The sequence below is a fragment of the Engraulis encrasicolus genome, chromosome 17 (genome assembly GCF_034702125.1).
Source record: "Engraulis encrasicolus isolate BLACKSEA-1 chromosome 17, IST_EnEncr_1.0, whole genome shotgun sequence".
Taxonomy (NCBI): Eukaryota; Metazoa; Chordata; class Actinopteri; order Clupeiformes; family Engraulidae; genus Engraulis; species Engraulis encrasicolus.
In genome coordinates, this window is record NC_085873.1 from 53,790,776 (window position 1) to 53,813,921 (window position 23,146).

At 43.9% G+C, this 23,146-nt stretch overlaps 1 protein-coding gene across 1 annotated transcript in view; it reads right to left on the bottom strand.

Annotated features, from left to right (window-relative positions):
* LOC134467115 (dedicator of cytokinesis protein 1-like) overlaps positions 1 to 23,146 on the bottom strand; it is a 551,248-nt gene that overhangs the window by 146,822 nt on the left and 381,280 nt on the right. The window lies entirely within an intron of this gene.

Consider the following 23,146-nt stretch of genomic DNA (forward strand, 5'->3'; position numbering starts at 1 on the left):
GCTACAGATGTTATCCCACACACCAGACACACTAGCACACACACACAGTATGAAAGGCAATGTTAATTCAACACTTAGAGAGATTCATTCTAGTATTCTAGAAATAACACTACATTTTTACAACAGACATATCTCTCACTCCCTCTCTCCCCTCCCTCTCTCCCTCCTTCTCACGCTCTCTCTCTCTCTTTCTCTCTCCGCCTCCCTCCTCTCCTCCCTCCCTCCCTCTCTTCTTCCTTCTCGCTCCCTCTCTCTCTCTTTCCCTCACTTCCTCCTCCTCTCTCTCTCTCCCTCCCTCTCTCTCTCCCCCTCTCCCCCGGCAAGCTCCGGTTGCCTTGTTTTTCTCTCACACGTATTCGCTCCCTCCCCCTAATACTCTTTCTTTCTCTCTCACTCACACACACACACACACACCAACACGTACGCACACACTCTCTAGAGCGTGGCGCAGTAGTAGCAGCAGCAGTAGCAGCAGCAGCAGCAGCGGCAAGAGGAGCAGCAGTAGTGAGAGGAGCAGCAGCAGTATCAGTGGAGAGGGAGCAGGACGGAGGATATCAGCTGAGAGCACCACAGCCTCCAGACACCCGGACGACGGCTGGCTGACAGTGTGTGTGAGTGAGTGTGTGTGTGTGCACGTGCGTGTGTGTGAGAGCATGAGACAGAGCTCGAGTGGGTGAAACTATGAGAGAGGAGTTTATCAACAGCAGCAACAGCTATCACAACAAGGAGTACAAGGAAGAGGAGAACCATCAAGAGAAACTGAGGAGCGAGGAACGAGAGAAAAAGAAGGCAACCGGAGCTTGCTTGGGGAGAGGGGGAGAGAGAGGGAGGGAGAGAGAGAGGGAGAGAGAGAGAGAGAGAGAGAGAGAGAGAGAGTGAGAGAGAGGGAGAGAGAGAGAGGAGGGAGAGATGGCAGCCGGAGGAGGCAAAACAAACTGACGGAGGAGTGCTGAGCTGTGCTGAGCTGAACTGGGCTGCTGGAAAGGTTGAGGGGAAGAGGGAAGTGGATATCGCTCTCTCTCTCTCTCTCTCTCTCTCTCTCTCTCTCTCTCTCTCTCTCTCTCTCTCTCTCTCTCTCTCTCCCTCTCTCCCGCTCTCTCTCTCTCTCTCTCTCTCTCTCTCTCTCTCTCTCCGTGGTGCACACTCTGGAGCTGGCTTTCAGCGGACACGGGCAGGCGAATGGGGTGAAAGCAGCTGCGAGACAGCAAGAGGGGCAGAGAGAGAGCACTGCCTGCCAGTCGTCCAGTTTCTCTCTCAACCAGCCGCACGTGCCAGAGCTAACCGAGCCACCGAGCGCCGCCACTGATTGACTCCCAGTAAGAGGCGACTTCAACAATATCAGCAACAGGAATCACAACAAGGAGTACAGGGAAGGAAGAGGATAGCCTGATGCTTCTACCTTATGCTTTGATTGTAATGTGCCTGATAATGTTTTCCATGTGTTCTGCAACTGTACTAAAATTGCTGGACTCTTCACTCAGTTTAACACAGTATGCAGCCGACTTGGACTTCCATTCTCTAAGGAGATGTTTATCTTTTGTGGTCAAGCTCTCCAAGCATTAAGGACATGCATGCACAGTGAAAGGACATGCAAAGTTGTCTAGCTTGGGGGGGAGTGACATTTTTTGTGGACGTATATGCCATGCGATGGTTCAATAAAGAGATATTAAAAGTTTAAAAAAAAGTCAGACTGCTAGGCCTCATGGCTTCAGCTACCAACGTAGTGCCCCTGTGGCTACTACACATGCGAGACTTCCAACGCTGGGTCAGCGCCTTGCGCTGGGACCCGGTCCGGCACAGAGAGCGGCAGGTCGTGGTGTCAGGCTCATGCCTTCGATCACTCCTCCCGTGGAGGCACCCGGATATTTTTTGGACAAGGCTCCCTCTTGGGCGTGGTGCACTCGCATAAAGTTCTCTGAACAGATGCCTCCTTAACAGGTTGGGGAGCACTGCTTGAGGGTCGTGGTGTCTGGCCTGCTCAGCTGGCCTCCCTCCACAGTACCTTGAACTCCTACTTCCAAGTAGACTGCTGCCACACGGCAAAGCGCAGGTTGTTGTTGCACCTCTGCCAGGTTAGATTTAGGGATAGTTTTGGTCAGGCCAGCACTGCTTGAGGCTCGTGGTGTTAGTGGTGTCTGGTCTGCTCAGCTCGCCTCTCTCCACAGTAACTACCTTGAACTCCTAATATAAAGTTCTGCGAACAGATGTCTCCCCAACTGCTCTCGGAGCGTGGTGTGAGTGGTGTCTGGCCTGGTCAGCTCGCCTCCCTCCTGACGGTGTTCCTTGTACTGAAGCGTTTCTTGCCTCTCTTGCAAGGCCACCACGTCCTGGTTTGGTCTGACAACACAGCAGTGGTGTCCTACATCAACAGACCAGCAGGTCTACGCTCCAGGCAGCTTTACTCCCTCGCTAGGAAGTTACTGCTCTGGTGTGACCATTTCCCTCGGTGAGGGCAACACATCAGGGATGGAAAATGTTTAAGTTCCACCCCTGCAACACCTGTGCCTGCATGGTGTCCTGAGCGTAGGAGCTGACCTGCTCTCGAGAGGCGGCCCTAGTTCAAGTGAGTGGAGACTCAAACCCTTTGGTGGTGAGATTGTTATGGGCACGCTTCGGCACGGCCGACATGGATCTTTTCGCCTCAACAGAAAATACCCACTGCCAGTTGTTTTTCTCAAAGGATGCCTGCGAGACTACACTAGACGTCAGACGCCCTGGCACACCCTTGGCCTCGTTGGAAGCTCTACACCTGATGTCTGTCCTTCACAGAGTTCCCATTGACCTCCGGGCTCTGCTCCTGGTAGCCCTCTTGCTTGGTGGGCCGGCCATGGCTTGCAGAGATCCACGGTCTATTCGCAGGAGATACTCCCTTCAGAGGGACTTGCTCTCCCAAGCTCGCGGCGAGCTCTTCCACCCACACCCGGGGCTGTGGGCGTTATGAGCATGGCCCTGGCAAGGCTGAGTTAGCCTTAGGCTCTTCACGGCGGGAAGGTGGGACAGTCCTACGCTGTACACTCTCCTCTTGTTCCAACTCATTGGTGCACGGGTCCGAGACAGCCCTCGACTCGTATCACCCTAATTAGGCCTGTTGACCTGTTTTGGCCATGCTGCGGTTATTCAGGCCCCTGATCCAACCTTTATCTCGGGACTGTCCCTACACCACTCATTNTTTGGGTGTCANCGGCATTACGTTCGGGAGTGATTAGATTCCCCAAAGGAGATGTCGAATGAATGGACTCAAAGAGAACTTTAGGTTACGTCTGTAACCCCGGTTCTCTGGGGGAGATGAATGAGACATCTCCTTCCCTTGACCTTTCTCTGTCACTCACATGCTCAGAAAATTGGTTGTGCTCAGATGACCTGTGCATGCTCACATCCAACTTTTATGCCCTCCAGGGAAACCCGCACAGCTGCTTTGCCTTGCGGCATGAGTAAAAGCTGGCTTCAGTAAATCAACCAGGAAGATCTCTTCCCATAGGAGATGTCTCATTCATCTTACTTAGAGAACCGGGGTAATAGGCGTAACCTAAAGTTACATACTGACTAAATTGTTTCATAGTTCTAAACATTTTTTCTGATGTTGGGCTCTGTGCTCTCCCCACAAGTCATCCTTTTACCTCATGTGTGTTTCAAAATGGTACTAAACACTAGCACAGTGCCTTGAACTCTGTAACTGGACAGATCTGAAAGGCACTGAAAACAACATGGATAATTTGTCATAGAGTGTTGCCACATCACATTTGGTGCAAATCTGTGGTCAAACAAGAAGTCGGCCACCGTTGCACCAAGAAGTGTGTTTGCCACTGCCACCTCTGCCACTCCACTGGTAGTTCCACCATCTATGTTGAAATGATGTCAAATTCGTATCATCTAGATTCCCTACTAATAGTTTGTGAGCTAATATTGCTAAAAATCCATTGCTAGGATAAGACTATGGTGGGTAGGGAGAATATCCTGATGTCCCGTCCCCGCTGAAAAGGTTTGGGATCCAACAGACCAGTTTGTCACAGCTCTGTGCTACTCTGAACTTCTTTGAACGGCAGTAACACTATGCTCCCATCAACAGTACATACACAGCAAATACATCTATTAACCACACACATGAATACAAATCCCTTTTGTCCACCACCACCCGCCTCCCTTTCAGCACCTCCACGACCCCCTAAGGGTCCCGACCCCTAGTTTGACCAGATGATCACAGCTCTGTATCCTTAAGCCGCGCTGCAAAGGTTTGGGGTCCAGGTGACCAGTTGATCACAGCTCTGTGCTGCTCTGTGCTTCTCTGAACTTCAGTACACTGCTCTCCTCTGGTCACAGAACATACTTCAGGTTCCCATCTACAGGACATACACAGCAAATACATCTGTTAACCATACACATGAATACAAGTCCCTTTTGTCCACCCCCACCCCCACCCCCTTCAGTACCTCAGCAACCCCCTAGGGGTCCCGGACCCCAGTTTGGGAACCACCACATTAGGGATGCACCTACATGGTGATAAATCTCCAACTAATTCCTGATGTATAGCCTATATATTACCTTGGAATTTATTATGCACAGGACAATATTTGATCCTCATTAATTATGCCGTTTGTGTTGAAGTGAACAGGGCAGGTCATTTTATGGACTCAGGCATTCTGAGCAGAGTATTTGGTTGCATCCTGGTAGCATTCATTTGATTGGAGTATTTAATGTGTTTGTTGTAGGCCTATTTGGAAGGTTGAGTGTTGTGTTGTGTCATTTCGATTAAGCCCTGATGAAGACCAGTGTGGTCAAAACATGTCTTTTAATCATGCTTTATCCATGAGTTAATAATAATAAAGGCTTTCTACTTCACTTCCTCATTTATTTACTTGGAGTTGCCTGGATTCTCCTTTTTTGTTGTCTATGTGTTGTGTGTTCTGCGATAGAAGGGTTCAGCTTTGTGTTTCTGAAGACACTTCCCCTCCTCAGCTGCATCAGTCAGACAGTGTTGTCTCTAATGCAGAGGCGGACTGTCCATTAGGCAAACCAAGGCAATTGCCAAGGGCCCTGACCAAATCTGTCCTCCATAGGGGCCCCAACTGTCACACCAGTCGTGATGAACACACAAAAAAATAGACTTGATCTCAATTTGTCACTCATGTTAAGTAATCGAAGATATATATGAGACAAAACACTAAAATAGCACCAATACACAGAATTGTATGTCTATATAATGACTTTTGAGGGGCCCATGTTTATACACACAGATCGATTGTACCCATGAAATTACAGCTTCATCGCTTGGATGGAGAGGTGGCGTGCGGTGCACTCGTAATTCCAAGCAGCTTGGAGACAGTCTGGGGAGCAAATTCCCCTCTCCATGCTCTAATACTCCACGCCTGTCTTCCCATAAATAATGGCCATGGCAATTAATGTTTAATTAGGGGATGCATCAATTTTCACCATGTTCAGCAGCAAAAATATATTCTCCACTTGAAAGGTCAATGTGATGTTTTTGAATGCAGAAACTCATAATGTCAGATGCCCACACATGTGTGTCAAGTCATTTATCACAGTCAGAGGCTCTCTGCACTCAGCTGGCCAAATAACCTCTCCTCCACGTCCCCCCAAATAACCCCTAGTCTCCTCCCACGTCCCCCCAAATAACCTCTAGTCTCCTCCCACATCCCCCCAAATGACCTCTAGTCTCCTCCCACGTCCCTCCAAATAACCTCTAGTCTCCTCCCACGTCCCTCCACTTGGCATGCAGAGGCAGTCACACTGTTCATAACTTAAAGGTGCTCTGTGTAATATTTAGGGGCCAAGCAGCGAAGCTGGCGAAGGCCCCTAGTGTTTTAGTTCCCTCATTGACTCCAGTCAAAATTCTTCTCCCTCTGCAAGTCTATGGCAGCCCATAGAACCGTACATAGGAAAGTTGTGAAAATTGGCACACATATTCGAGGCAGCATCAACATTACCCGCAGCGATTTATAGGTCCCCAGCCCCAACGCTCTAGCGCCACCAGCAGGTCAAAGTTGCAGGTACATTTCTGCTTGTAACTTTTGAACCGCTGGTCCAATTTTCAAAAATGTGGTATCCCTGGAATCCTTGGCCCAGGACAAATCCGAGAACTAGTGATGATATTGTACCCTGCGTGTATAGTTTTCCCGCAATTTTGAATTTTGTAAAATTCAATAAAAATGCTATTTTTCCCGCACTTTTTGATCAATTCGCCCGAAACTTGGTACATAGTATCTCTGGACTGAGCTACACATGGGGTCTCAAGGAATATTGGATATCTTTTATCGTTTAGCCGTGACAGCCAATCAAAATTGTCGTAAAAGTGGCAAAACAGGAAGTGAGGTCATATCTCAGTAACCGTTTGTCGAATTAGGCTAGGATTCTTTACACACACAGAAGTCCATCCCATGACCCACCACAAAAAAAATCAAATCCCCAGCTCAAACTCTGTAGCGCCACCAGCAGGTCAAAATTTTAGTTACATTTTTGCCTGTATCTTTTTAACCGTACTCCCAATTTTCAAAATATTGGTACACAGGTCATCTTCACACTATGTTGCACCCAGGTATGGATTTTCGTAACGATTGAAAAAACTATCAGCTCACAGCAGCCATTCAAAATTGTGGAAAGAATGGAGGGATTTTTCTCATCTCTCTGTCCCCTTTGCCAACGGCACCTGCGCACGTTCACTGACACCATTCTCAGCAGGGGGTCTCTGGACACACAAGAGACGAGAGCTTAGGTGTGTGCGTAGTTCTGCTATTGCTCTAGTGTCAACCAAAGCCCCAATGCCCCAGCCCCTGCACATACCCCCCCACCCCCCACCTCACACACACAGACAGAGGGAGAGGAAGAGGGAAGGAGGGAGGGAGGGAGAGAGTGAGAGTGAGAGAGAGAGAGAGAGAGAGAGAGAGAGAGAGAGAAGAGAGAGAGAGAGAGAGAGAGAGAGAGAGAGACCATTGTTGTTCTCTCGGTTCCTCTATCTCTCACACACACACACACACACACACACACACACACACACACACACACACACACACACACACACACACACACACACACACACACACACACACACACACGTTACTTCTATGTACACCAATTCCTCAGACCAGTCTCTCAAAAGACTGGCCAACATTACATTGCAGCCTATAGGATTCTTATGTTTAGGATTTCAAAGACCATATCTATTTTCAGTAGGCTCCTGATTCTTTTCCATAATATTGTATGTCATACAGGCTTGTACGAAATTCCGAATTGAATTGAGAATGACCCCAAAATTCAAATTCAATTCTTGAATTTCAATATGAATTGAATTGAAATTCCAAACAGGAAATGGAATTGCAATTCGAATTGGAATGGCAGGAAACTGAATTTCACAGAATTTAAATTCTAAGAAATTCAAAGCAATGACATAATACTGACACTAGGTGGTGGCAGGGATGGTCAGTATCTTGAATACTTCAATTGAAATACATTTCGAAATAGAACATAGTATTTTGAATTTTGTATTTCATGTCAGTGAATTACAAGTATTTGAAGTATGTATCAAAATACTTTCCCCCCTGTATTTTGAATTTTCAAAATAAGAGAAAATACAATAGCCTACTTTCTCCTGAACAATGCAATAACATAGTAGGAACACGGATCAAATAGTATGTAAGTGATGCTTGTAGCTATATTGGAATGTAAAAGTGTTTGTCTGGGAAAGGGGTGAAGGACTCCAAAGATTGACAGTTCAATTCCCAGGTAACATTGGCAGGTGACTACCTGACTACGAGTTACTAACGAATAACCAGCCTCAAAATTCTGAATTATTGAATATATGCTGTTGGATCTTGATAAAATATCATCAATAATTGAAATTGCCATGCTAAGCACCAAAGGTGCAACTGTGATCATTACTAATGCTGCACCATGCATCACCCACAAGATGGCGCTCTAAGGCCACACATGGTGCATTAGTGACGTTTTGCAAGATACGTGGACATAATTTACAAGATACACTTTCTTGTTTATTGAACTCACATACAGACCTTGACATATCTGTACCATTTTTTAAATGCTAGTTGTTATAAGTAGCCCATTGTTTATATAGCCTTTTCCATAACTACAAGAACTTAACATTATTGTTTGTTCAATGACTGGAAATGATGGTTACACAGGAGTTTGTGTGGTTTAAAGTAGGTCTACCTTTTATTGTGTAAGTGAATTGAATTGTTATTTTTGGTCATGCCATACAAGCCATTGAGTAGCGAAGGAAAATTGCGTTTCCTTGCTGAGACTCAAACCTTGAACTTCTGGCATGCAAAACTGGGACTCTACCCGCTGCACCAAATAGTCGGACTCATTAGCTTGGAAGTCAGGACACACTCACATACCTAGTTTCTGTTGTATTTTGTGTATTTGAAAATGCAAAATACAGTATTTTGATTATTGATACATTTACCGTTATGTATTTTGTAACATATTTGTAACATCTCAGAGCTGGGTATTTTGCATTGTATTTTGAAATACATTTAGTTGTGTCTTTGCCGATCCCTGGGTGGTGGTGTAAAATTCAAAGAAACTCAAAGTAATGACAAAATAAGAACACTAGATGGTGCTGTATATTTATAAGCATGTGTCTATTCCCGGCACTGCAAGGTGGGTGGGAAGAGTGAATTATAGCCCCCTTAGGTCACCTGTTGGGCTGCTTCCTAGCAGTGCTTTAGGATTTAGGTAGGTAATTATTTGACTTTCTGTTTTTTTTTAAACTTCCATTTTGAGTTAATACAATGCCATTCTCTATTTGCTGTAGACCTTAGGTGGTAGGCTAATATTGACATAGATTTTGGTACATAACAAATAAGAAGTGTGAAAGTCATCTGTAGGCCTTGCATAACACTAATTATTATACATGCAACTAAAATCACAATAGGGGCCTGCATGGTTTATACAACATTTACTTATCATTTTGAATGCTGAATACATTTGTAGTTAAATTTATTAACAATATATATTTTTGTTGATGCTATTGTACTTAGTTACACTGTTATTGTTGTATTTTATTATTTTGAAAACACAAAAGTTGTGTGTTCATCCACTTCCTGAATTGCAGTGAGTTTCAATTCCATTTTGAATTCCATTTCCTGTAATTCAAATTCAGTTCAATTCAACATCCTGTAGGGGTGGAGTCAATTCAATTCAAATTCAATTCCACTTCCTGAATTGAATTTAATTCAGAAATTCTGAATTTCGTACAAGCCTGATGTCATATAAACAATTTTACTAAATAGAATGATCACAGAGGATTATAATTGCTGTCCAAAAAGCAAGCCTCTCAAGTATAGAAATTACTTGCTGATATTTTATAGACTAATTTGAGAGGGAATGGAAATGTGTTACTCAATATAAATCAAGGGCAGCACAGGCCCTGCTAGGCCTGGGTATTGATTGACAATTTTCGGTTCCGGTTCCATTTCCGGTTCCTTCGTTTCGGTTCCGGTACCAGAACGGTTCCATTTTCGGTTCCTAGAAACCCTGAATTAAACCTGCAGTTACCCAAAGTGGCCAGTAGATGGCGTAACGGGTCTGCAAATCATGAGTTTCCCTGCGGCGGCGCTCATCGTGACTTAAGCAATGGCGGGTTAAAGGCATTTAATTCTATACAGCATTGACAATAAAACCTACTTGACTTGACTTGATGATTAATTGCATGCTGCAAGTTGTCCTCTCGGCATGGCTTGGCAAGTATAATAAACGGTTTTGATACTGATAAATGTACTCATGTCTGATTAAAATTGTTCTGCTGTACGGTGCAACTTCACTTCTGGTACAAATCCTATGTCAAGCGTGCCTGACATGATTTTTTAATGTAGCCTACGCTACCCAGTCTGTCGACAGCTGGGGCTTTTCTACTAGGTTCTGCAGAACTGTTCTAACACAACTAGGCTTCATAAATATCCATGAAACTTGACGGGGGCTCGATGGTGCTGTCTCGCACGCATTTCCATACAGGGACTAGAACTGGGCCGTATGATCAGCTGCTGAAAGTAGCCGCGACAACACGGTGCTTTCACGCCATGGTGAATCTAAGCAAAAGAGTCCTAATCTAAAAGATATATAGGTCTAAATATATATATAACCAGCGATCTCCTTCTCCTACAGACATGTGTTAGGGCTTGTTCGAAAGCTGCGAATCTTAGCTTTTTACAGTTTTTTACGGTACGTTTTTATGTTCTTTCATTCAAAAGTTATTGAACTGTAAGCGGCCGCTGTTGCAAGTGAAAAAATAGCGCTTTCCATCCATTTTTTTATCTCGTCATTTTTTTCCTAACAGCCAGCGATCTCCTTAACCTACACCCACAGACATGTGTTAGGGCTTGTTCGAAAGCTGAGATTCTTAGCTTTTTACAGTTTTTTTACGGAACGTTTTTATGTTCTTTCAATCCACAGTTATTTAACCTTAAGCGGCCGCTACTTCAAGTAAACAATGGCGTTATTCTCCAGCCGGATAGAGAGGAAATTTGTTTTGTCGCTGTGTTCCCTCGAATTAAACCGACGGTCTAAATAGGCTACATTTGTACGTCCCCAACACAAGACCGGTTCTTTCTAAGTTAGCTCTTTTCATGGAAAAACATGTTTCCAAGGAGTCAGAGACATCTTCCTGAAGAGTCGAGGTCATGGTTGAGGTTGACGGTGTTGCCGTTGTAAAGATGCTGCAACTCTGCACGCAAGTTAATTGAATGCAAGAGCAGGTGTTTGAACAGGTTGGATGTATTGCCATTCTTGCATGATAGCCTATTAGTTTATCGCAGATATTGCAGCGCGCTCCTCCTTATCTACTTTCCTGAAATATAGCCACGCTTTCGACGGCATGTTTTTGTTTCTCAATAGTACAATCAGCTGGTTGAATATCAGCTGTCTTATCAATGAGGTGCGAAACGGGAAGAGGAGGAGCGTGGTCAGTTTGTGACACTTGTGATTGGCTGAAATGGCCGCGTGCTTAAACACACATTTGATGGCTCTGACAGTCAGACTTCAGGAACCGAAACGTGGAACCGACAGACAAGGCACGTTTCAATGCCAAGTAGAACCTTAGCTTTTAATTCGGTTCCATCAAAGAATTGAATTTCGGTACCCAGTCCTAGGCCCTGCCGTGACCAACCGGTAGGGCACTCGTCTATCATGCGGCTGACCCGGGTTTGATTCCCAGCCCAGGTCCTTTGCCGACCCTCCCCGTCTCTCTCCCCATTTTCCCCTCCAAGGAATGCACCCCAACATTGGCGAGATTTGGGCCAAAGGGGGCGCTACAGTTCCTTCTGTTGCCGTGGCAACTTTGCCAAGTTTACTGCTTGGCCCCGCATTGCTGCTTGCAGCTATATTTTTAGTAGTTTATTTCCTGAGCTCATGCTGACCATTCACAAATATTAGCTTTTCTGCAAATACCATCAAATTCTAAGTATTCTTTATGACTGGGAAAACTTTTTCATGAATGAAAAGGAGTATCCTCTCCATCATTTTGGATTTCCATAAATAGACATTTTAGCTGCAATACGTACTGTACTGTACCATACTGAGCCTGAATGCTGCGTCGCCCCAGGCCAGGGGGCGCCTTTAGGTCAATGCAGCATATGAGTGATTCTACGATTCCCCTACGCTTTTGGCAAAAGCAAAATGTCAATTATCAGTATTTTTTTTCAACTAAATGACCTAGATGTTTACATAGTGTATATATTTAAGTTTCCAAACAAACAAATTGCCAAGCTTAATCTTAAATCATTTGATAAATACTCTAATGAAAGCGAACATTTGCTTAATTATTTTGTCAACAGTGTTATGGACAAATACTATGTCATTTCAAACATATATAAAAATACTACAGAGTTGAAACAATATATGTTTGAAAGTGCTTATGTCCCTTAGCAGTAATGTTGTCATTAATCTGTGCAACGGATATAGAAAATGTGATTGTTGAGCTTCATAAGTAGGATTTTATGAGTCACTGTGATACAGACTGACACATTTTTCATCATAAATCCCTGTAACGTCTGATTTGAATATAGTCACCCTCCTTATACAAGACTTCCTTCTCCAGAGATAATCCCTAGTGTCTGTTCATAGGATTTTTCCAACACATAAGGGATCAATAGCGCAAAAACACTTTCAAAACAGTCAACGGTGTTACTCAACTGTGTTACGGTCAACAGTGCAGGGGAACAAGTTGGCACTTTTTTAGGAGAAAAAACAGAGCTGACAAACCCATCTCCCTAGAACACAAATTATTTTCTTTGTTTGTCTGTCAATATGGATAAATTGGCAAAAACATACTCCTCCTCAACTGTCATCAGTGTTGCCAGATTGGGGTGGTTCCCGCCCAATTGGGCTGCTTAGGATGGCCGTGTGCGGGTAAAAATGGCATCTATCAGAAAAACCTTCCCACTGCCATATAAATCAATAGAATTGGGCGGGTTTTTAGGGCGGATTTTGATCATTTTTTGGGCTGGAAATCATCAGCATCATCTGGCAACCCTGACTGTCATACTTAATTGTAACACCATTGACGGTAACACCGTTGACATTTCAGCCATTTTTATGGTGTTGTGCTAACTGAGGACCTCAGAAGTTCCACCACAACACCTTAATCAATTCATGTATCTGTATGCTTTATCTGTGTTTTTCTACATGTGATTTCTAATTCAGATTCTTATGAATATGTTGATAACACAGTTGACAGGCAATTTTCCCGCTATGAGAACATGAAAAAGAATGGATTCAATTATGGAAGGATGGAGCTCAAAATTGACCAAAAAGCCTTCCCGTATCCTGCCAAAGAGGTTATGACATCACGTGATGTTATTCGTATGGCCTAAGACCAAACCATCACTGATTTATGGAGGAGGTTTCAGACCGTGACACGGTTAACACAGTTTTCGTGGACACACACAAAATGGCAAATTTCATGTATAATGGAAAGGACAGAGGTCTTTCTGACAGTTTTGTGATATTGTGATGATTACTGTGAATCAACATTTGCAATCGTCTTGGGCAAAACAAGTTTCTTTACATGCTAATATGAAGACTGAATCTGACATTAGGAAAACAGGACGGCATGAAAACGCCCAAAACCAGTATTAAATATTCATTCTTGCTGAGGGAAATAATGCTATGTCTACACTTTCTGTATTATATGAAAGATAAATGTTTTCTAATGTCCAAAACATCATTGGATGCAGTTAATAGTTAGTGGAATTGCCAAATAAAATCCACGGACTTAAAAGTGTAGGCGAATTAGAGAATCACTCATATAAGCACCATCCAGCATCAATTGGAAGCGTTAATATTTATTTTTCTTCAAAATGCTACTATTACCATGTCAGAACGTTATAAAGGACTTTTAGGAAAAGCACAAAAGCACAACAATTACCTCCTCTTAATGTATGTTCTCTACAAGTCTTCTGTTGTCCAGTCTTGCACTTTAAATGTCTGTATGAGCACTGTCTATGTCCATACTGTCTTAAGTCCATGTATAAGTACTGTCTATGTCTATACTGTCTATGTCCTTACCTAGATTAGTCTATGTCTGCATGGGAAAGCAAGAAATGTAATTTCAAATTCTTTGTATGACCAGTGCATGTAAAGAAATTGACAATAAAACCTACTTGACAGGTCAGTGTTCCACCTCTATGGTTCCTGCGTTAAGGTCAGTGTACCACCCATATGGGTCCTGTGTTAAGGTCAGTGTACCACCCATATGGGTCCTGCGTTAAGGTCAGTGTACCACCCATATTGGTCCTGCTCCCTCCATATCACCCCTGGTAAAGGACTCTAAAGCAGCGGGTTTGACCGTCTTACATTTGCCCTCGCTCTTCACATCATGCTGTGGGTGTACGTTTTACAACCAGCAGTAGAGTAGGCCTGGCCTACGTATATGTCAAGCCTGAAACTGCATTGAGATTACTTCATTTGAAACTGCATTGAGATTACTTCTTTTGACTCCTGGCGCAGGCGGTAGGGGAGCCTGTTTGGCAACCACAAGGTTGCAGGTTCAAGTCCCGCTCTGCCTGACCCCATCAATGTGTCCTTGAGCAGAAAGATACTTAACCCCAAATTGCTCCTTCCACCATGTGTGGCAGCCACGGCCACCGGTGTGTGTGACTGGGTGAATGTGAGACATACATGTAAAGCGTTTTGAGGGCTCGGAGGAGTGAAAAGGCGCTATACAAATGCAGTCCATTTACTTCATTTGTTGTGGAGGGAATCCCCCCACCTCAACCCTGTAAAGAATGACACAGCTGGCCTCCTGGATATTATCAGGTAAATATGGATTTAGCTGGTGTGTGGGATTGAGACATTGTGGGTTAGTTTACAAATACTTAATATATGGGAGGATATTTTAAGGCCAGGGAACTGCTCTATTTCCTTAATTCAATGAAAGAGATTCCATCTTGTCGTTTAATATGACTGAGAGCAAATGTTACAAGCTGGATAGGTCTGAGATGGGCTATCATTTGCATTCTATGTTTCTGGTGACCTTTTCGTTCCATTCGAGATGTTTCATAATGAAATGTGTCTCTAGATCATTTACAGTCAGACCAGCCAGCAGTCTCCACGTCTGAATGAGGAACCGCATCACATTGCTGCTGACAGATGTTTTCTTTGCCACACCCCTATAACACTGCTGGACTAGCCATAGTGCATACAGGGCATTTGCCAGGTGGCCTGTTGATGATTTTGGCTAAGATCTTAGTAGCGGCCAGTTACTGAAACAGTCTGGCATTTTGGCTGTTTCAATGAGGCCAAATAGTTCACGAATGCTGTGGGGTAGTTTACACCATATAACGGGCCATCAAACCACCCTTACAAAATATCTCAGTATTCAAACACAGTGCTGCGTCCATTCATACAAATTACAGCAGCAGCACATATTGGGGTTTTTTATTTTCCTGTATGTTTGGGGTGTGTGTGTGTGTGTGTGTGCGCACGTGCAAGCGTGCGTATGTGTGTGTGTGTTAGTCATAGAGAGACTTCATCTGTTTGCAGAGTGCATCGCTGACCTTTATAAAACTGCTTTTGTGAGCACCCTGTTCCGCCCTCTTCCCTGCCCAAAACATTTCATCCCGTTTGGGTTGGGGACGGCATGTTCTAGCCGGTCGCCTTTATGTCTGGTGATAAAGGAAAACTGGGGACGAGGGGGACACGTGGTGACATGCCCGCACAACGAGCACGAGCAGAATGATATCAAAGATCATTGATCAAGCAGAGCAGAGGAGCCACTCAAACAGCCAGATGGATTCATGCATTGCTCTCATCCACTCTATTCTGCATTACCATATCAAGCGGAATAGGCCAATCAAAATGCATCGCATTTGGAATGAAAGTTCCGATACAGCTTATTACATAGGCGTAGGCCTACAGCTAAAAAGGCAACTACAAATGATTCAATCTTTGCAATATGGACCAAAACAAGAGCCCAGTGCCTCTCTAGGATTTCTGACTGTCAAAAGTAAAATCTATTTTTCAAAAAATACAAACAGAAGGCAGGGTCCTTGTGCATAGTGCTACCTCAAACACATCTTTTTCTAAAAACGGCGTCCAAAGTGGAGCTTTGTCAAAACGCAGGGAGACAAATACCATAAAAGGTGATTTGTGAGGATATACATGCTAGCCACCATCTGATATTCATGATAGCCTCCATCTGATATTCATGATAGCCTCCATCAGATATTCCTGCTAGCCTCCATCTGATAATGGCTTTCCCCCGTATGCTTATCTTTCCTTTATTGCCTGTGAATATTACTCAATATCACCGCCTTAGATGTAATATGGTGGAGCAAGACTTAAATGGTAAACGGTAAAAGACTGCATTTATATAGCGCCCTTCCACTTCTTCAAAGTGCTTAACATTGTATGCCTCACATGTACCCATTCTCCCTATGACAGTGGCTGCCACACAGGGTACCACCCTGCCACCAGGAGCAATTTGGGGTTAAGTATCTTGCTCAAGGACACATCGATGGGGTCAGGCAGAGCGGGGCTTGAACCTGCAACCTTCTGGTTGCTGAACAGGCTCCTCTATCACCTGAGGCTCCCAGATCTCTGCTATGCATCATGTGCTGTGGTGAGAACATGGCGATAGGCTGATTTCTTCACACTCATGTAAAACAGTATAGTTTATTTTATTATTACACTTACATTGTATTACACTTCAATATAGCACAAGTGTCATGTATAGGGCCAGGCTTTTTTTTTTGTCTTGTCACCTTCAGGATTTGGGCCTAATTTAAGGCACTACAAAATAAAAGTCAACTTTACTGAATGTAGGCCTACTGTATATTCATTTAACTGAAGAACAGGGATATGATTTCATGTACAAATGAATTGGAAATGCATTACTGGTTAGAATGAAACCATATTCAAGCTCTCCATTACAAATTAATAATCATTGTGCTGGCAGGCAACTTCAAAGTGTTTTTTGTAGAAATGTCATACAGCACATCCCGTTTGATCTGGTTTCAGGCTTGGCAGGGTCCTGTACATACAGTATTGTGACCAAATGAGGGTGTTTTTCTGTGTGTGCATCTGCACTGCAGCTACTGAGGCATAATGCATACACAAATGAAGGCCAGTGTCTATGAAAAAAAAGGAAGAAATCAAACAAGCGTCGGCCCCTGAGGAAATATGGCAGATGACCAGTCCAGCGTAGGGATGGCGAAAATTGAAAAAACTCCTAACCGACCACTGATACTCATTAACCGGTTAACCGGTAATCTTAAATTATACAGCGTTCGCGTGCCTGATATGCACAGCACTGATTTTTAACTTTTTTATTTTTCACGTAAGCCTTTTTTTTGATGCACAGACAGGACCTGCCGTGTGTGTGTGTGTGTGTGTGTGTGTGTGTGTGTGTGTGTGTGTGCGTGCGTGCGTGCGTGCGTGCGTGCGTGCGTGCGTGCGTGCGTGCGTGCGTGCGTGCGCGCGTGCGTGCGTGCGTGTGCGTGTTACCAGGCTCTTCTCACATCTCTTGTCTGCCACCTTCTCTGTCTGGCCGCGACCTGGCTGACTGCCAGATGTATCCTCCACCTGGTCTTCATTTCTTAAAAAAAAATAAACTACCACTCTGTTGCAGAAAATGGTCAGCTGCCTCTGTGCCTAGGAGACTTGGACATGTGCCAGCTTTGAGATATCACTCTAACTCATACACATACGGTAAAAACACCAGATCTCCCTCTAACTCATAGTTAAAACACATGAGATCTCACTCTAACTCAAACACATATACAGTGAAACACATGCACGGACGGTGCATGGACTCACACACACACACCTGCCAATAGGTCAGGCACATTTGAGGTGTGATTTTGTGTATTTTAACACAACAAATACATCTACAATCCATTTGAAACGACAAATTAAAAACACATCCCTAAAAACTCTCATGGTAAATCTCCTGTGAAAGACCCAGTGGAGCTGAGAGCAGTCAACAGAATACACACACACACACACACACACACACGCACACACGCGCACACGCGCACACGCGCACACACACACACACACACACACACACAGACACACACACACACACACACACACACACACACACACACACACACACACAATATATATAATTGTCCATAATAAAGACCAAAAAAAATCTTTAAAAAAAAAAATTACTCGCCCCACCAACCTGGCGGGTCGGGAGTCAAACGGGCAGCCTTTGATCTACAAGTCTGACGCCCTAATCACTTACCCATGACTATTTACTAAAATGGTGGAATATTTTCTCATGTCTCCGAGACCTGGACGTGATATGAGAGTCAGTAGTCAGCATAAGATGACAGTATTTTTCCATAGCCATAAGGGTTTCCTTCACAGCACATTGAACAGTTCTGTATCTTTGCTTAGTTTCCAACTTTTCCATACCATTTGAAGACTGGAATTTTCACCGTTCACTGGTTTGTGCTGAAGGCATATTTATGGAAACAAGACAATGTTTTATATTATTCTTTATACTTTTGAGACTTTATTACAATAGGAAAGTGAAGAGAGACAAAACATGGGAGAAAGAAAGATGTGCTGGATGCTCCCTGACCAGACTCGAACCTCAAACCCCATAGGCCACTGACCATATATGGTACGGCCTATATGCAAGGGTTAACTGATGACACAGCGTTCAGATAGCAGATTAATAATGCAAACAGAGGAGGTAATGTAATGTGGTTACAACACCAAGCGGAGTATTAAATTAATATTCCATAGAACGCATCACAATTCTACCCTGCAGGCAGACAGAAAAGTACTGGTACAGGCAGCCCAATAAGCAATGTGTTTGGTACAGGCAGCCCAATAAGCAATGTGTTTGGTACAGGCAGCCCAATAAGCAATGTGTTTGGTACAGGCAGCCCAATAAGCAAACCGTAGGCATTCTGGATGTTACTGCAGGCAGCCCTGTCAGTAACCGTAGGGGCATTCTGGATGTTACTTTAAGCAGCCCTATCAGTGACCGTAGGGCATTCTGTGTGTTAGCCATTTGTCAATACTTGTGTTTTTGTTCCCGATCATGCCAGCTACATGCAAACTAGAGATAAAGTTAATTTATACTGAACATGCAACACATTCCATCACCCATGCTGAAATTTCTCAACTGAATTATGGCGTGTGGGCTGTACGTGTGTGATAAATAGCCATAGCAATGCTACAAGCACATTAGAGAAATCTGAACATATGCACACACACCTACAGCCGTGTTCAAAATAACAGCCTAAAGGGCCGTACACACACGTCGCTGCTATTTACTCGCTACTTCTCACTCGCCTACTTGCCACTCGCTCTGGGTGATTTTGTTTACTGGTTGTCATGGTTCCCGCTGTCCGCGCCAATAACGTCCGTACGAAACAAAATGTATGCCTACGCTGTTTAACGTTGATCGTGTGCTGTGCACAACCATGCATATGAGCCTTTGATGGTGTACACTGTATGTATTTTCCTCAACACTTTTAACCAAAGTGTGATGGTGTGCAGAAGTTGGGTGGTCAGAACACCACAGGGGCAACGTCACCTGTCAATAATCTGTATTCTGCATTCCAATTGGTTACTCGCTTAACTCGCGTCGCTCGAAGATAAAATAAGTTTATCTCGGAACCCGCCCACATCGCATCGCTTGTACTCTCCTCGCCTACTCGCCAGCGAGACTCGCTGGAACACGTAGACATTCTATTGACTTCATCCGCTGAGCGAGTAACTAGCAGCGACGTATGTGTACGGCCCTTAATGCTACCAGGCCCACCGACACAAGGGGGGGACAAAGGGGTATGTTGTCCCTGGCCCAGGGAGATAGGGGGTCCAGAATTGGGTCCTCATTACATTGTATGTATTTGGTTAGGGGCCCTTTCAGATGCCTTTGTCCTGGGCTCAACCAAAGCTGTCAGCAGCCCTGATTCTACTCACCAAGTCGAACACACCCCCACTCCACCCCCCCCCCCCCCCCCTCGCACACCCCCTCCCCCACCTCTCAAGAAATGTAATGAATACATGGCAAATAATTCACCAATGGGTTCAGTTATGGGAAAAGCCACAGACTCCATATTGAAGAGATGCATGCTCCTGATGGCAGTGTAATTGAATAAGTAATTGAACGGGACGTGTTCAATATAATACCAGCTGAATTGGTGAGGTCATTAATTATGTGGAAAAGCAGATGTCTATATGAAAGCCCAGGATAAATGAGTCATACTTTATGTAATAATGCTTAGAATAGTCTGTTTTGATGAAGTGCTTTAAGCTAATGCTTCTAGTGAAGATGTTGACTGCAGAAGGGGAAGACACATCCAGGGAGGAATAAAAAACACTATTATTTCAGTAATTAACGAAATGGTCAAAATGGCAAGAAAAAAGTTTGTGTAACTAATGTATGAATTTATAGCGCTTCGCACAGGCCAATCTAGTGTGATGTTTTGACTTTCACTAGGGATTGCAGACTGAATGTAATATCTTGTAGGCAGAGGTGATTCTAGGGTAAGATGGGGCCCCAAGTGAAAATTCAAAATAATGTTCATTCCTTACAAATTGCCACTAAGTCTAAGCTGTTATTCACCATCTATAGGCTTGGGGGCCCCAAGCAGCTGCCTACTAGCCAGGTGACAAGATGTGCCTCAGGTCAAGGTGAAAATGTCAAAATGCTTCTCTTACTGTGTGTGCGTGCGTGTGTATATGTGTGTGTGTGTGTGTGTGCGCGCGTGTGTATGTGTATGTGTGTGCGCACATGTATGTGTGTGTATGTGTGTGCGTGTGTGTATTTTCATTCACAGCATAGAAGAGCACATTTGTCAGTATCAGTCATATGCTCTGCATGTGTGCATGCGTGCGTGCATGCGTGCGTGCATATTTTCCATCACAGCATAGAAGAGTACATTATCAGTCATCTGCTGTTTTTAAGAATTTTAAGAAATGGCCCGTACTCCCAAGTAAGAACTGCCTGCAGGCAAGGCAAGTACTGCACAACAGAAATAAGAAATAAAGTTGATGAGAACCGCAGGCGTGGCATATAGTACACCAGAAATAAGAAATATACGGCATATATACACCATAAATAAGTAATATATGGCATATATACAACAGAAATAAGAAATATAGTTGATGAGAACCGCAGGCACGGCATATAGTACACCAGAAATAAGAAATATACGGCATATATACACCATAAATAAGTAATATATGGCATATATACAACAGAAATAAGAAATATAGTTGATGAGAACCGCAGGCACGGCATATAGTACACCAGAAATAAGAAATATATGGGGATGAGAAAAGAAAATGGCCTGCCCTGCCCAGGGAAGTCACTGTCTCCCCTGTCTGTCCATTGTCTTGTGTTGCCACTGAAGAGAGAAGAGAGAAGAGAGAGCGAGAGAGATCTGTCACCACATCCTGTGAGCAGGGTTGCCAGATGAGACTGATGATTTCCAGCCCAAAAAATGCTCAAAACCCACCTAGAAGCACAAAATCCCGCCCAATTCTGTTGATTTCTATGGCAAAAATTGGGCTGGTTTTTCTGCTAAATGCCATTTTTACCCGCCCAAGGCCATCCTAAGCAGCCCAATTGGACAGGAAACAGCCCAATCTGGCAACACTGCCTGTGTGTGTGATGTTAACATCAGTCTAGTGAGCAACACAAGACATAAAAGGCGACACACAGAACACACAACAAATCAAGATGCCAAACGAAGAAAGCAAACAGTTGACTGCTGCCACTGACTGCACATCTCTCGTCAGTAGTCACTCTCTCTCTCTCACACACTCTGTGGCCTGCAGACTTCATTTCAGACAACCTTTGCCACAACAGCAACAAACAAACTAAATCCTCCTTCCAGGCAGGGCCACGATAAAGGACCACTGACAGCTTTTACTGGGACCAGGACATAGGCATCTGAAAGGTCCCCCCATCCAATAGCGTACATACAATGTCATGAAAACCCAATTTTTTGCCCCCTGTCTCCCTGGGCCCGGGACAACTGCCCCCCTTTCTCCTCCCGTCATTTTCCCTGCCCAATAAAGGGCCAGATTTACTGTGCCGGCAGTATTTACTCGTGGCCTATAGCTGCTCTGCCTCCCTGACTCCATTAGCTTGCACTGGACTCTTTTCAGTATAGGAAAGCAAACACCCCTCTGCCAACATGGTGGGAGGGAGGATGCTTCGACTCCAAGTAGAAGCTGGAAATGATGCGATTACATATTATGAAAACATATTTGGTTTCAGCTGTGCAAGGACATCCGTCCAAACACGCTATAACCTACACTGGAAATGACTTGGCAGCAAGATATAGTGGAACTGAGGAAATGAATCATCATAAAATAAACTGTCAGGATTGGTTAGCTGCTGCTATTGGCGGTGTTATAGGGAAATATACATTATAATTTGTATAAACACTATAGTGTATACACAGAGAAGAGAACTGTCTTCCCAGGCAGCTAACCACATTGCAGCACCTACATTGTAACTTAGTACAGCACCTACATTGTGGCAATGGCAATGTAAAGAAAGTTGTGATTTGTAAGGAAATAGTTACAAATCAAGCTTTTTAGTCATGGCATGAAACTAATACTAAATCCGTTGTTTCAATTAACATACTCTCTCTTTTATGCATAAATGAATAAATACTGACCATGCATCTGTTGGACCTTAAAGTGCATTTTTGACAAATATTGAAGGGATTAATTTAAGGTACTAAGGCCGGGGGCACGACAAAATGAGAGTCAGTTATTCTACAATCGATAGAATAAGGGTTTTGCTTCAAAAAGAAATAAAAAGATAGGCCTACACCCTTACCTGTCAGTGACCTTCTCCCTGCCCTTTTGTTCTGTAAAGATAGCCTACTTTACCATGTCTTAACTTCACTTGATTTAACTGGCGGCTCCGACGACAGAGTTGGAGATGGAGGGAGGGAGTCGTGATGGTGAAAAGCTGCAGAGGTATTTCACAGCTCAGTTTACATCTGCAGGGGTATTTCATAGCTCAGTTTTCATTGTTGTTGTTCATTCCACTGAGACTTCTAGATAGTGAGCACTTGTGGAACTAATTAAAACGGTGAATTAAATATGAAGCTGCCACCACACTGATAATGCACTGGCTTGATATTGGACAATTAAATTCCCTTAACAGTAAATCAACATTGCTTTGAAGAAAACTCACATAAACTTCTTAAATTCAACCTGGCAGACTTTGGGCACACTTTAAATCTCACCTTACATCATTTCTTCATGAATATTGTGGTAATCTGTACTATGAATGAATGCATTGTGCATCAGTTTTGGCAAAAAAAAAACGGTTCAGGTTCTCCAGTTTCAGGTTTGGTTAGTTTGCAGAAAAAGTGTGTGTGGTGCCAGTATAACAGGGTTCAGGACTTGAGCTGGTGGTTTATCATCGTGAATTGACAGTTGACAGGAGCTAATTTGACTCCGTTCATTTCTGTCACTTACTTTTTATTCACATTGCAAGCCTGTTTTATTGTGGTGAAAATGAGACTCCAGGTATGTTTAGCTTTGTAATGTTACGAATACATGTATAGGTTTTCACATTTCACATCCATCTTGGCTCTTTAAGGTTTCTAAAAAACCCTCACCAGAACTAAATATGGACATCATTTCCTCTCACTGTGGATATGAGATATCCAATCAGGCC